Here is a 16,226-nt window from a genome sequence, read left to right on the forward strand (position 1 = left end):
CCGGTAAAACGTCTCCACCTGGGGGTTGCATAGGTGGTGAGGCTGTATTGGCAGATGGAGTCTGTGAATGAGGTGAGAGTTATGTATGTGGGCAATTGGGTTGGATTGGGAAGGGGGTCGGTGATGGTGAAGGGGAGGATGTCTGTGTGAATGTGTGGTAGGAGATGTGGGAGGTATAGAAGTGTGTTAATGGGGGTAGCCCAGTCTATCCTCCAGCTCTCCAAATCTTCTCTACATTCTTCCTCCCTACTTCGAGCTACATTTTTCTTTCCTGCTTCTGTATTCTTTACATGTTACAGTGTGTGCGCTTTTTTATGCTAGGCAAATATTCTCATTTTCATCTTTTCTATTCTATATTAGCTTTTCTTGTCTCCCTGGTATTCTTCAATGATTTTATGTCTCCCTGTCTGGTGTTGATGTGCAAATGGCTTAACACCTAATAACTTAATTTCTATTGCAGTGTAAGAAGTATATTAAGGACACCTGCCAAGATTTTAAAGAAGTCAGTTCCAGTAGAAGTGCATCGCTTGGTAATGCATTGATGTGTACCAATTTCAGTGCTTGATTTGCTAAGCAGTTCAGTCAGAAAATGCAGCTAATTAACAAACTGTTCTGTTTCCATACTCCCCCAAGACTTAACCAGCATGTGGTGGTGTTTTGTTTTGTTTTTTATAACACAATTTTATCTGAACTACATCTTCTTAAAACTAGGAGAGAAACTTAACAGCTTTTGGACCTGAGTTATAGAATTCAATACAAAAGAGGCTCATTTAACAATTATGTTTTAATTTCTTTCTAAGAAATAAATATCTTTATCAGCAGGCTTTTACTTAATTATTCAGGAAGGAAAGCTGTTCTCTTGAGAAACTGTGAATTCCCATAATTTAACGTAAATATTTCTAGTTTTTTAGTTGTATTTTACAAGAGCAAAAGGTTGCGTCCATCTGTCTGTCCATCCATATGAATGTGTGAGGGTGCATGTGTGGCCGTGCACCCTTACTGAAAGGGCCAAGCGCATTAAGAAAAGGAGGACCCGGCTCGTGAGTAGGAGGGGCAACAGCAGGAATCCATGTTGCTGCTGCCACCACACAGTGGGAAGAGAAATGGGATTCCATGCTGCTGCTTTTGGTACTGATGTCGGAGAGCTGGAGGAGCAACAGGAGTTCTTGCCACTGCTGCTGCAAACCTTGGCCTTTGCCACTGACATTTTTGAGGGGAGGAAGTGGGATAAATGAGTGATGGAAAGCCCGCCTTCGTGCAATGCCTGTGCCATGCACTTTTCAACTCATTACTATGTTATTGTATATTTATTTAAGCTGTTTAATTATCATTTTACCATTTGTCTTAACTTCTGTTTCCATTACTCTGTTGCAGTGCTATCTTTCTGGGAAAAAAGGTAACTAGAACTCACATGCCGGATGCAGGTGTCGCCCATGGTTACTCGCTGAAATGGAGCTCAAGTGCCCCCCTGTGGAATATTTCATGTTTGTGTTGTCTTATCTGAGCATGCCCCAGTTTTATCAAAGCCACACCTCGGAAAGCACTGGAACAAGCAACATCTCCATCATGCAGCCCATGAGGACCCAGTTCTCTGAAGAGCATTTGTAGGCTCCAGGGAAAAAATGCCACCTGTTTTATTGGGACTCCTCTTGCTGAGATATGAGGTGACCCATCCTTAAGCGAGTACCATGGGGTTATGCTAGTTCCACTGATAATGAAATCTCAAAAGTATGAGCAGCATAGCCTGAAGTTGAACTATTAAATTGCATCAGGCAGTAATAACAGCTACTGATGTGCTGACAGTTTGGGATTTTATTGAATTCAGCATGCTACCTCAAAACTGGAACCTGCACTTTCTGTGTTGTATATGTGAAAATAAACAAGACAGTTGGACTCAAACTGGTCGATTTTAAATGCCTTGAATGCACCAAAACTGAGAGGAATGGACGTGTCTCGGACCTGCATGCGCCACATGGATCTTAAAAGGCTCGCGGTAGGGGTATGCATTTGTTCCCTACGAATTGGGAATCCGCAACGTATAGGGCCCTTATTCGTTGTATTTGTGGGGAATCGAAACGTATCATGATTCCCCATGAATACAACTAATCTTTGCCAAATTATTCAGCCACCTAGGAGCCAATTTAAACAAACCCCCACCCTCCTGACCCCCCCCCCCCCTAAGACTTACCAAAACTCCCTGGTGGTCCAGCGGAGGGTCCGGGAGCCATCCCCTGCACTCACACCCTTGGCTGCCGGTTTCAAAATGGCGCCGATAGCCTTTGACCTTCTTTGTCACAGGGGCTACCAGTGCCATTGGTCAGCCCCTGTCACATGGCCATCGGCACCATCTTGTGCTCCTACCATGTGACAGGGTCTGACCAATGGCACCGGTAGCCCCTGTGACATAGTAAGGGCAAAGGCTATCAGCGCCATTTTGATTACTGGCAGCCGACGGCCCGAGTGCAGGAGATCACTCCTGGACCCCCGCTGGACCACCAGGGACTTTTGGAAAGTCTTGGGGGGACCCTCCTGACCCCCACAAGACTTGCCAAAAGTCAAGCGGGGGTCCGGGAGCGATCTCCTGCACTCGGGCCGTCGGCTGCCAGTAATCAAAATGGCGCCGATAGCCTTTGCCCTTACTATGTCGCAGGGGCTATTGGTGCCATTGGTCAGCCTCTGTCACATAGCCATTGGTGCCATCTTGTGCTCCTACCATGTGACAGGGGCTGACCAATGGCACCGGTAGCCCCTGTGACATAGTAGGTCAAAGGCTATCGGTGCCATTTTGAAACCGGCAGCCGAGGGTATGAGTGCAGGGGATGGCTCCCGGACCCCCCGCTGGACCACCAGGGAGTTTTGGTAAGTCTTGGGGGGGATCAGGACGGTGGGGGGTTGTAGTTAATTTAATTTTAGCAGGGAAACGAATAGGAATTGACGTATAGAACGTATTGGGGGGCTCCCTTGCCGAATGCAACGTATCTGCCCCCCGATGAATATGAATCCCGAATGCAACGTATGGCGTCCCTCTAGACATCCCTAGCCCACGGCAATGAGCTTATCTCCCGTTACGCACTCATAAATATTTTTACCAAAAAGGGGTGTGGCATGGGCATGAATCCAGCACCTAAGTATTGACTTGCTCAAACACACACTGGGGTCCCCTAATATGCTAGTCAGTGGGGTTTTAAGAGTTGGGGATAATAGGGTAAAAGAGAGGCAAGTTTGCTAGGTGGGTTAGGAAGTCCTCTCCTTTACTGGGGCAAACTGGAAGCGAATTGGGAAAAAGGGCAATTACGTTGGTACGTGTAGCAACTAAAATTCCCCCCACTTACGCTTGCAGGGTGGCATTTGTGTGCATATGTGTGCGTCAATATAAAATTGTGCACACATATACACACATATGTGCCCACACACGTCTTAAACTTTACCTCAAAGTGAGTGAATCCCATGGTTTTATTTGAAGTACATGAAAGCATGGAGGATAGAGGAACAAGGAAATAAGGTGCACCCAAAGCTTATCTCCGTGGAGAAATCCTACTCATTTTAAAAGACAATATGATAGTAACAAAATGGCTCTTGGAATGTGAAGCTTTTAGGTGAGAAATCAAATTCAGAACCTTTTGTGCATTAGTGACTATCAATGATAAATGCAGTATGTCAAAATCTAAAACGGCCATGGGGTTTGTCGTCATTGGAGAATCAGTAAAAGTAAAAGGTTTATAGAGTCTGTGCAAGCTGAAAGAGCTTTCTTGAAAGGTTAAATCCTGTGTGTGTGAAGAATAAATCATTCTGCCATGCCTATCCACTTATGCCACATCATTACATATACATGGGCTAGGGTATTGTCCTGTGCTTCGAGGAGTGTGACGCAGTGTGGAGCATGGTGGACAAAGAACGCTGTAATAGCTACCACAGAGCAGATGAAAAGAGATAATATATAGAGCATTACTTTCTTGGAAAATCATACACCTAAAGCTTGCTGTGGCTCTATATAGAGGAGAGACGTGAGAAAAATGGTGAAGGATTTTTGGGGCTATAAATATCCTTATGTCCCAAAGCAGGCTATGGAAGTGGTTAAACAAAATAGAGATCAATGGAGTCATCAAAGTATTGTGGAAAAAGTAAAGAATGATCCTAAAGTGGCTCATTTGAGAAAGGATGCACCATTATTCCAGCAAATTGAGATCAAGGATTACTAAAGAGGTAAAGCATGGTGACAAAACATTTTTAGGAATATCAGAGAAAGAAGGAAGGCTCAAAGTGGTGTAGTGAAATTGAAAGGTGACGAGGAACAATGAAGAAACGGCAGAAAGCTGACTTCTGAATTCTGATTTTACCATTCTTAATCAACTCTGCCCCCCCCCCTCCCCGTCCCCCGGTTATACTTGTATTTTCCCAGCCAATGACAAAAGGCAAGGTGGTGGTTTGCTTATTGTATACAAGGATGCTTGGAAACTCCAATCTAAAAATGTAAATGGAGATTCTCCATATGAAATGCTTGTTTTATCATCAAGCTGATTTTCTTTATGCTTGGTTTATTGTCCTCCAAAGCTAATGCATACAAATCTTTCTTCTTTTTTTGAGCAGTTGCTCACAGCCAAGTGAGATCTTAATAGCATGGTTATCCTAGGTGATTTTAATTTCCATGTTAATGTTTCACCTCTTAGTTTACAATGCACATTATTCCTTGATATTCTATCATCATTGGGATGGAGTCAATTGGTTCAGCATCCCACTCAGATTGGGTCACACTTTATTCTTGGTGTTTGTTAATGAATCAATTTGTGAGTACTGTTCCAATTCTGTTTTAGACCAGAAAGCTCTTTAAGTGCCAAGCCTTTATTCCTGAAAAAATTCCAAAATGAGCGGAATCTTGACCAAACAAGAAGAGTACCTTGATCCTCACATCAGGCCTCAAACACTCGCTAAACCTGCACCTAGGCCAAGGAAGTGGGGAACTTACTAGCTCTTAGCAAGCTGGAAATCACTGTCGCAGAGTAGCCACTTTTCAGCAAGTAAGCCCTTTCAAGGGCCATACTGTAAGAAAAAATCGAGTCAGCTCTTCATGAAGAATAAGATCCTGCCACAACGGACCCTGTGTGCCGGCAGCCTAAAGGGCAATTCCACCAGGAGCCACTGCAGATACACATACCAGTCTCTTGGGCCAATCTGGAGCAACCAAGAGCACCATCCCTCTGTGGTGCATGAACCTTTGGACTAATCTGTCCAACATGGGGGCCAAGGAGGAAAGGCATACAGTAACTTGTCTTCCGGCCACTATTACACCAAGGCATCTATCTCCAATAACTTCAGATCTCTCCTGCAACTGAAGAATTGTGGAACCTTTGCATTGTGAGAAATAGTTAGCAGGTCTAGAAACGGGAGTCTCTAGTGATCCAGTATCAGCTAAAATGCCTCATTAGATAGCGCACATTCTCTTGGGTCCAGATTTTCCCTGCTGAGAAAGTCTACTCTTACATTGTCTTTTCCTGCTATATGCGAGGCTGAGATCATCTGGAGATGTAGTTCGGCCCATTCCATAAGCTGATCTATCTCCTGTGACAGTTGTTGGTTCTAGGTTCTATCCTGTCGATTTAGGTTAGCCACAGTTGTTGTGTTGTCCGACATTATCCAGACCGCTTGACCCTGCAGTCTGCTGCCAAACTGCAAACATGCAAGCCAGACTGCCCTGGCTTCCAAATGATTGATGTTCCAGAGACATTCTTCTACATTCCAGCATCCTTGCACTGTCAGCTCCTGACAGTGAGCTCCCCAAACATAGAAGCTCACATCCATCATCAGTACTAGCCAGTCCGGTGGTGCTAGGGAAATTCCCTTCTTTAGATGATCCAGCTGTAGCCACCACTGCAGTCAGGAGGAGACCTCCATTGCCAGATGGAGCCAAATCGAATAGTCCACCGAGATAACAGGGAGTGCTGAAGAGGAAACATATGTGCTCTCGCCCATGGTACCACTTCCAGGGTTGCTGCCATTAAGCTAATTACCTGCAGGTAGGACCATACAGTTGGGCGCAGAGTGTTCATCAATAGATGCAGCTGTGCCATCAACTTCTGAATACAAGCTTCTGGCAGGAAAACATTGCCCTGCTTTGTGTTGAAACGAACCCCAAGGTATTCCAATGACTGAGCAGGCTGAAGACTGCTCTTGACCAGGTACAGAACTCAGCCAAGCTCCTGCAACAGGGAGATCACCTTGTGGGTCCACCAGGAGGCTCTCCTCCAGCGATTTGGCTCGAATTAGCCAGTCATCCAAATACAGCTGTACTAGTATCCTATCCTTTCTAATTCTGCCACAACAACCACCATTACCTTGTGAATGGTGGCCAGACCAAAAGGCAGTGCCTGAAACTGAAAATGGCATCCCAGAACTGCAAACCGCAGATAGCGTTGATGCTCTAGTCGAATGGAAATGTGAAGATATGCTTCGGACAGGTCCAGAGAGGTCAGAAATTCCCACAACTGTACGGCCATTATCACTGAGTGCAAGGTCTCCATGCGAAAATGTGTCACCCGCACGTGACAGTTGACACTCTTGACATCCAAGATTGGACAAAAGCAACCCTCATTCTTGGGCACAGCGAAATAAATTGAATATCACCCCATATTTTCTTGAGACATTGTCACCAGAATCACAGCCCTAAGGCTGAGGAGCCTTGCCAATGTATCTTCCACTGCCTACTTCTTCTGTGGGAGTGGCAGGGAGAGACCATGAAGACATCCCGAGGAATACTGCGAAACTCCAGCACATATCCTTCTCATATCACCTCCAGGACCCATTGATCCAATATGATCTTAACCCACCTCTGATAGAAGAGAGAGAGCATACCCCTATCTCCGGTTCCCGGAGGTGGGTCAGTAAACATTCATTGGGAGGCTTGGGAGGATCCATTAACCGAGCCTGTGTTCCTTCTGGGCTGTCTGCGACAAAAGGATTGAGACCTACCAAAAAGTCGAGTCTTCTGAAAGGTCACTCCTCTATAGGATTGAAACCTCTTGCATCTTCTAGTATGACCTCTCATGCTAAAGAAGCATGGCATCTGCTCCTCATCCTCTGGTAGTCGAGGAACTGGTGATTCACCCCACTTACTGGCCAGTTTCTCCAACTTGCTTCCAAACAAAAGTGATCCTTTAAAGAGAATTTTGTGAGGTTAGCCTTGGAGGTCACAACACTCGAACAATTTCTCAGCCATAATTGATACCTAGCTGCTGTTACTGAAGTCACCCCTCTGGCTGCGATGCAGACCAAATCACAGCCTGCATCTGCCAAGATGATGGTTGCTGGCTCTATAACTTCTCTGGAATTCACCCCAGAGTCATCAACCTCTTGAGAGAGAAGTAAGCAAGAGCGAGCCACCAGGGAACAACACGAAGCTATTTGCAAAGTCATTGCTACTGCTTCAAATGCCCATATAAGAATAGTTTCAATCCTCCTATCATGTACATCCTTCAAGGCCGCTCCTTCCTCCACGGGGATAGTCATCCTCTTGCAGACTGCACATACAAGTGCATCCACCTTTGGAAAACAAACAATCTCTCACCACCAGATCCAGAAGGTACAGGCCTTCCAAAACCCAACCTCCTTTGAAATTAGCCTCTGGGGTGCCCCACTCAAGATCAATCAATTCTTGAATGGCCTCCATCACAGGGAAAAGCTAAGAGGCTTTACTCAGAGAAACCAAAATGGGCTTTTCTTTAGCTAAGACATGGAATCTGCCCCAGGGAACCCCAACATTTGCAAGGTCTGGGAAATCAGGGCCAGCAGTTCATCTCTATGGAAGAACCATAAGAACATAAGATATACCATACTGGGTCAGACCAAGGGTCCATCAAGCCTTGTATTCTGTTTCCAACAGTGGCCAATCCAAGTCACAAGTACCTGGCAAGTACTCAAACCATGGCATAGTTCTATTTGGTTCTAATCCTGGAGGAATTTTATCATCCTCAGACAGTCTGGATCGGTGTCATCATCCATGCCATCCGGATCTCTATTGGGTAGTCCTGCTGCCACTCTAGGAGCACTCCGGCGCTTACCAATAGGTCCAGGTAAGGTTTGCACCTGCGACTCTGACCTTGGAGCATTGGACGAGGCTGAGAACTGCATCTGTAGAAAGGATTGCAATCCCTGGAAAAATTCTACCCATGAAAATGTAGAAGTATCCAGACCAGGAGGTACCTGATGCATACTCACTGAGCTGCTTTTCTCTGCTGAAGAACCAGTTAGGGGAGTTCCAAAATCAGGTGCCCCACCTGAAAAGTCTCTACCCAGACTTACCTCCGGCTGGGAAGAACCAGGCTTAGTGAAATCAGAGGAAGATAATTCTCCCTGAGCCTCCAAACAGTACTGGCACAAGTCACTGGGCACTCCTGGTTGAGATGCCTGAATATGACAGGCAGTGCAAAGAGAAAGGTTCTTAGGTTTCTTAGATATAGGTGCCATTAGACTGGCAGCACACTGATCGTGGTTGGAAGCATGCGTCTAGCTTTTTTTTTTTTTTGTGCATCAAAGAATTGTAGACATCCAATATAGGCATCCAGCACCTAGACATCCCAATGCCTAGGCGCTCAAGACTCAGGCATCCCTAGGATAGGCGCCATAAAACAATTAAGCACACAGCAACGCTTAACTTGTACACACAGGTAAGTGGACAGCCAATTAAGATACCACTTAACTTGGATGCACAGACTATTAGACCTGCCTAAGCATCTAAAAATTGGATGCACAACTTGGATGCACAGCTAGATGCATATACAGAACCAACAATCCTGTAGAGGGCAGCCTAAAGAAAATGCAAGAAACGCCATTGAGACCCACCATGTGTCAGGCAGCAAGAAAGCCTCAGAGTGGGGCCTAGCCTACAGATGCTGCTCAACCCACCAAGCTGCCCACATCCTCTGACCTTCCACAGAGTGGGACAAAAGTCAGAACGGCGCACCAAGCAAGGAGACTGGGAGAAGGAGGAAGCCCTACAGAAAAAAAAAACCCTCTTTCTCTGCCTCTGAATTTCTCTTTCTTTTTTTTTTTTTAAACTTACCTGAGCTCAGCCTTACCTGGCCAAGTATAGAGATGGTCTCCAGCTGCGGGGAGAGAGGGCATTTGTTGTCACTGCCGCACTTGGCTTCCTGTACTCACTGCCTTTCAGTTGCTTAACCGCCAAGTCTATGCCAGCTGAAAAACCAGCTACCAGACCAATGCACTCATCTGAGGGACCACAGAAGTCACTTCAGGAATTCTCATCTGGGGAGGGACCTTTTGTATCACTGCAGGAGAGCCGGATGACTTTCTTTTCCTTATTTCTCCTTTTTCTCTGCTGGAGATGGAGAATACTGGCAGGCTGATGTCACTGCAGACGTATATATACTGTGATGTCAGTTTGCTCTGTCTCCATCTGCTGGTAGAGGTGCATAACCCACTTGTTCTGGTTCATCTGAATGGATGCAAAGAAATTAATACATTTTAAGAAATTACATTTAAATTAAATTAAATATTTAACAAATACTTTAGCTTGGTGTTCACTAAAGAAGATTCTGGAGAAGGACCATTGTTTATTGACATGACTATAGATGGGAATGGGGTAGACAACTCCATTTACAGAAGAGAATGTATGAGATGAGCTAAGTAAAGTGAAAGTAGACAAAGCCATGGGGCCGGATAAGGTGCATCCCAGGATACTGAGGGAGCTTGGATATATGCTGGCAGGTCCTCTGAAAGACCTGTTCAAAAGATTCATGGAAACAGAAATGGTATCATGAGATTAGAGAAGTACGGTTGTGATCCTGCTTCATAAGAGAAGTAGCAAAGAGGAGGCTGGAAACTGCAGGCCGGTTAGCCTCACCTCAGTGGTAGGAAAATTAATGGAGACTCTGCTGAAGGAAAGGATAATGAACTATCTACAATCAGGTGGCTTGCTGGACCTGAGGCAGCATGGATTCACCAGGGGAAGGTCCTGAAGACAAATCTTATTGATTTTTTTGATTTAGTGCCTAGAGAATTTATTGATGAAAAGCGCTTGATGTGATCTACTTGAATTTCAGCAAATCTTTTGATATGGTCTTGAATAGGAGGCTTGTGAAATAAATGAGAAGCTTGGAAGTGGGCACCAAGGTGGTGGTGTGGATCAGGGGCGGATTGACTTATCGGGGGATCGGGCATCCCCCACTGGGCCGGTCTAGCTGGTCACGTGGTCTCGACCGTGTGGCTCTTCCTCAGTGCCTCCCAGCCAGCCTCCGCCATTAGACCAAGCCAGCGTGGGCCGAAGAAAAGAAGATTAGCCAGCCCCCGCAGAAGACCAAGCCAGCAGGAGGCCAACTAAATTAAAATAGAGGCCGGCGGCGGCCGAAGAAATGAAGATGGGGGCTGACTAAATTAAAATTGAGGCCGGCGGCCGAAGAAATGAAGATGGGGGCCGACTAAATTAAAATCCAGGCCGGCGGCGGCGGCCGAAGAAATGAAGATGGGGGCAGACTAAATTAAAATAGAGGCCGGCGGTGGCGGCCGAAGAAATGAAGATGGGGGCCGACTAAATTAAAATCAAGGCCAGTGGCAGCCGAAGAAAAGAAGATGGGCGCCTCTTAGCCAGCCTCAAGCGGGGGCTGGCTGGGCAGTGCCTATCTTCTTTTCTTCGGCCCCCGCCGGCCTCGATTTTAATTTCTTCGGCCCCCGCCGGAGACCAAGAGGGCCGAAGAAATTAAAATCGAGGCCGGTGGGGGCCGAAGAAGTGAACACCAGTGCTGCTAACTGCCGCCGAGACCAGCTGTTCAGTGGGGGCCTTGGATCGGAAGGGTGCTTCTGTGTGTATGTGAGAAAGGAACGGTGCTTCTGTGTGTGTGTATATGTGTGTGTGTGTATATGTGTGTGTGAATGTGAAAAGGGATGGTGCTTCTGTGAGTGTGTATGCAGTATGTATGTGAGAAAGGAATCTGCCAGTTTAAAAAAAAATGAAATGTGATAATACATATACCTCAACTTTTGTGCTGGTAGTGCAACTTTTGAAAAGTTGGATGAAAGATTAAATTACTGAATGTTAAGCATCCCTCTTCTGGAAAATAAAATTTAGCAAAGTGGGTAGAGACAAATACTAAAGCAAAAAAAATTTAACTATTTAAAATGTTCCTCTCAGCAAAATCACAAATTTAAGATACTGATGCCAAGTGGGTTTTTTTGGGTTTTTTTTAAGCATAATTTAAGCATGAAGTCTAGAATAGTTCCAATCTGAAACTGTTTTGCTATTTTTTTTAAGCCTTTAGAAAATGTATATTTTTAAATGACTAAGACTGGAATCTTCCTATTTAAAAGGGAAGTTGACTAAGGATGTCTTTCGGTTCCATATCTCCCACATGAATAATCATACGACTGAAAGTTTGAAGAAAGACACTTGCTTTATTGCCTGAAAGCGCAAAACAAGAGAAGCTGTAGGGTGTGGGTGGCTGTCCCTTGGGAGGACAGAACCTGAAGGAAGGGTGTCATTTCGCCTTCTGATAGGAATGTGGTTTTCTTATTTAATGGTTGGGATCATCACTTTCACTTTTAGTAAAAGTGAAAAATGCTGCAAGTCTGAAAGCAAGATGCTTCAGTGAGAGACAGGGAGGGTGCTTCTGTGTGTCAATGTGTGTGTGCGCAAGAGAGATGGAGCATGTTTTTGGCTGGCTTGTGGCTGTGAGAGAGGGCATGTGTGTGATTGAGAGCTTGTGTGTAAGTGAAATAGAGAGAGCATGTGTGTGATTGAAAGCCTTTGTGTAAGTAAGAGAGAGCGAGAGCATTGTGTGATTGAGAGAGATTGGCCAGAGAGATGACGTGTGTATGTGTGAGACTGATCAGGGAGATGACTGCTATGTGTGTGTGTGTGTGTGAGAGAGAGAGACTGGTTGGGGAGATGATTGGTGTGTGAGAGACAGAAACTGGTCTTGAGGGTATGACTGGTGTGTGTGTGAGAGAGAAGAGATTGGTTGTGGTCCCTAAGGAAGAGGACCGTGAGGACAGCTTCAGTAGCTACTGCTGCTTCTGGTGTGGCCTGCAAGGGAAAGGAGTAGGAGAACTGCTGGAAAGAGGGTAAGTAAAGGTGGCTTTTTAAGTTCATTTTTCTTGATTGACTTCCATTTTAATTATTGGGTAGTATGTGATGTATCTGCTTTTTGAAATATTTTATTGGTGTTTGGTAAAGGTTTCAAAATTTGCTTGAGTCTTTAATTAATGGATATTCTATTCATCAGCTGTTTTGAAATTATTTTATTAGTATGATTTTATAATTATGATTCATGATTTATATATCTTGATTTTATTGATTGTTTCATGAGGAATAGTGACATTTTTGTTTTTCCATTGTTGCACTGTATAGAGTCTGGCATGATACATTTTACAGTTTAGTTTTTGTCTGCACATTTCTATTTATACTTTATGTGGCTTTATTCTGTATTTGATGAGGGTCTGTGTTCTGCATGCGAGACTGAGATGAAGCATTCTTTTAGCATGTGGTTTCTCTGTAGGGATCTGTAGTAGCTTGGCCTGTTCTGTTTTCCTGATAGGTGTATTGATATTTTAGATTCTGGTGTAATATTTGTGGTATTCTTTTTCATAGGTGGGGTTGTTATTCTTTGAGTTTTGGCAAATAGTACTGTGTTGATACGGGAGGACCATGCCGAAATATAGGGGTGTGTACATATATATGTAAATTATATATGTAAATGTAATTGGGTACCCATGAGCCAGTATGGAGAAAAATTCCCCGGGCCACTATTTTCCCTCAATCCGCCCCTGGTGTGGATTACAAACTGGTTGACTGATAGCAGTCAGCTTGTGATGGTAAATAGCACTTACTCTGAAGAGAGAACCATGTTAAGCAGAGTGCTAAAAGGTTCGGTTTTGTGACCGGGTCTGTTCAATATCTTTGTGAGTCACATTGTGGAGGGGATATTTGTGGATGGTACTAAGATCTGCAACAAAGTGGACATGCCTGAAGCAGTAGAGAGCATGAAAAGTGATTTAAGAAAGCTTGAAAAATGGTCAAAGATTTGCAGCTGGGATTCAATGCCAAGAAGTGCAGAGTCCTGCATTTGGGGTATGGTAATCTGAAAGAGCTGTATATAATGGGGATTGAAACACTGATGTGCACAGACCAAGAGAGACCTTGGAGTAAAAGTATCTGGAGATCTGAAGATGGAGAAGCAATGTGACAAGGCGATAGCTAAAGCCAGAAGAATGCTGGGCTGCACAGAAAGAAGATTAACTCGCAGGAAAAAGGAGGGGTTAATGCTGTTGTTGAGATCATTGTTGAGGCCTCACCTGGAGTACTATATTCAGTTCTGGAGTCCATATCCAAGAAGGATAGAGGCAATCAGAGAAGGGTGAGCAAAATGGTGTTGGTTCTATACTGGAAGACTTATGAAATGAGGCTGAAGGATCTAAATATGTATAACCTGGAAGAGAGGAGGTGCAGGGGAGAAATGATACGTACCTTCAGATACCTGAAATGTTTTAATGATGCACAAACTTTGAACCTTTTCTGTCTGAATCGAAACAGTATAACTAGGGGTCATGAAATGAAACTCCAGAAGGGAAAACTCAGAACCAACGTCAGGAAATATTTCTTCATGAAGAGAGTGATGGATGCTTGGAAAGCCCTTCCAGAGGAGGTGGTAAAGAAGAAAACTGTCAATGAATTCAAAGGGGCATGGGATAAACACTGTGGATCCCTAAAGGCTAGAGAACAAAAATGAAGAAGAGGGTGCATGGGGGTAACCTGTATGATGCAGAAGTTACTACCCTTAACAGAAGGCATCGGGATTACTACCCTTAACCAATAGCCTTAATGCTTCTGAATCAACTGCAGCATCACTCTCCGCTTCAACAAGGGGGGAAGAATAAACAGGGGAATTGGCTATAGTCGACAACAAACATGGGCCCTGACTTTTACAGTCTAGGGTACTGACATGCAGACATAAGGGGAAAAGTGCAGGTTGGCTTCTACAGCCAATTCCCAAAGCAAAGAATGACAAGTTGTGTTGTCTGAATTATCAAGAAGGCTCCTCACCCAGTAAAAATGTTGCTAGCAGAAATTTATTATGGGTTTGATAGTTGCTTGGTTTTCATTGTAAATATTACTGCCTTTATCATAAGGTTTGAGAGTAACTGCACGGAACGGCAGTTACTACCCTTAAGAGAAACATGGGAGCATCCTGCATGGAGCAGCAGATATTACCATAAAAAGCTTGCTGGGTGGACCGGATCTACCATCTGGTCCTTTTCTGCTGTCATTACTATGTTACTACATATGTAAGAAATCTTGGCATGTAGGGAAGCAGATGTGGATATACCATGTGGTGTTTGTCACTACAGAAGATAATGAGAGATATGCCAGAGTCACCAGAAGGTTGTGAGATGGGTCAGTTGTTGAGAAGCCAGACTGCAACCACTATGTGATCATCCATGTCAGAGGCACTGCTACTGAGAACTATAGCAATGACACCTGCTGGCGAGAGTCACTGTTGTTGAAAAGTTCTGGTTTGGAGAAATGTTCTATTTGTTCCTGTTTAAAATAAGACCAGGAGGACTATGTGCAGTGGAGAGACCTGATGGAGTTTCTGGGATGAAGCCAACCTCCTCAGTTGGATGTAGACTACAGATATGGCCTGTTATTTCCTTACTGGTGCAGTACCACATTCTGGTGAAGGGATTGATTCATGAAGATCTCCTAGAAGTTGGAATGTAGTTATGAGTAATTTCACTGACTGGTCATGTTCCATCATCTGCACTATAGTCACTCACTTATTAGTGTCTGATAGTTATTACACAGGCAATAGTATTGTTGCCCCGTTGGATGAACAATTAGTTAATGTATTGGTTTTATGAAATTTTAATATTTTAAAGAAAATATTTGAGTCCAATTGTTTTATTTCTGCTGTGTTTTGTGTACTTAACCTCTGCTTCTCCACAGTATAGAGAAGAAAAGTTAAACCAGAAGCTTCTGAAGCTTTTTCAGTGTCTGTGCTTGTATGTGTCACAGCCAAGTTGAAAGGCAAAGCTATTTTATCATATCATTGTCAATGTCCGGTTTTGTGGCTATATCCTGGGTATAGTAGCATCTGCTGCTATGCCACCACATAAGTGGTCCTAGATATGGCCCGGTTTGGTTGGTTGCCATCACAGTTGGTATTTTCTAACAGAGAAGATATTCTTGAGGTATGAGTATAGCTATATGTTGTTAACAGTATGTCCTGTTATTTATGTTGGGTGATAGATGACTGGGCCTTATAATATGATGCTGTTTTAATGGGATTACAGCTAAATGTATTCAATGTCTATCAATTGTTGTTAAATATGTGTGAACCTGTCAGGGATGTCAGGTTTCAGAGGGCGACTATGGTTACTAGCTGAAATGGGGCTCAAGCACCCCTTGTGGAATTGCTCATGTTTCGTGCTATTTTATCTGTGTATGCTCCAGTTTTACGGAAGCCACTCCTTGGAGAGCACTGGAACAAGGAACTTCTCAAGCATGCAGATCTTGAGGAGCCAGCTACCTGTAGGGCATTTGTAAACTCCAGGGAGGAAATGCCAACTGTTTTGTTCGAACTCCCCTTGCTGAGGCATGGGGCAAACCATCCTTATGTGAGAACCATGGGGTTACACTAGTTCCACTGATAGTGAAATATCAGAAGTATGAGCAGCATTACCTGATGTTGTACTATTAAATTGCATCAGACAGAAATAACAACCACTGATGTGCTGACAGTTTGGGATTTTATTGAATTCAGTATGCTACCTGATAATTGGAACCTGCACTTTCTGTATCATGTATGTGCAAGAAAATAAACGAGACAGTTGGACTCAAAGCGAGGAAATCCCATGGTTTTATTTGGAGTCATATGGAACCATGGAGGGTTGTGGGACTGGGAAATAAGGTACACCCATACCTACCCCCTGGAGAAATCCTGCTGATTTTGAGAGACTGTGTGGTGGCAGGTTGTATGTTTTTGTTTTCATTTTGAGGGACCACAGGGCAAATCAAGCAGGTGGAAAAAAAAGATTCCAGCCCCCAGTACCAGCAAGTGCCCATCTATTGTAATTCACCTTGAGCATGTTAAACTGGAAAGGCAGATAAGAAATGAAGACTGATGTTAATGATCCCAGAGATGCCCATCATCCAAAGTGGCCCTAGCAAGTATGCCCCTTTGTAGTACGGATGTGAGAATACCTTTCAAACAGCTTCATCACTG

Source organism: Rhinatrema bivittatum, chromosome 2 (assembly GCF_901001135.1).
Source record: "Rhinatrema bivittatum chromosome 2, aRhiBiv1.1, whole genome shotgun sequence".
Classification (NCBI taxonomy): Eukaryota; Metazoa; Chordata; class Amphibia; order Gymnophiona; family Rhinatrematidae; genus Rhinatrema; species Rhinatrema bivittatum.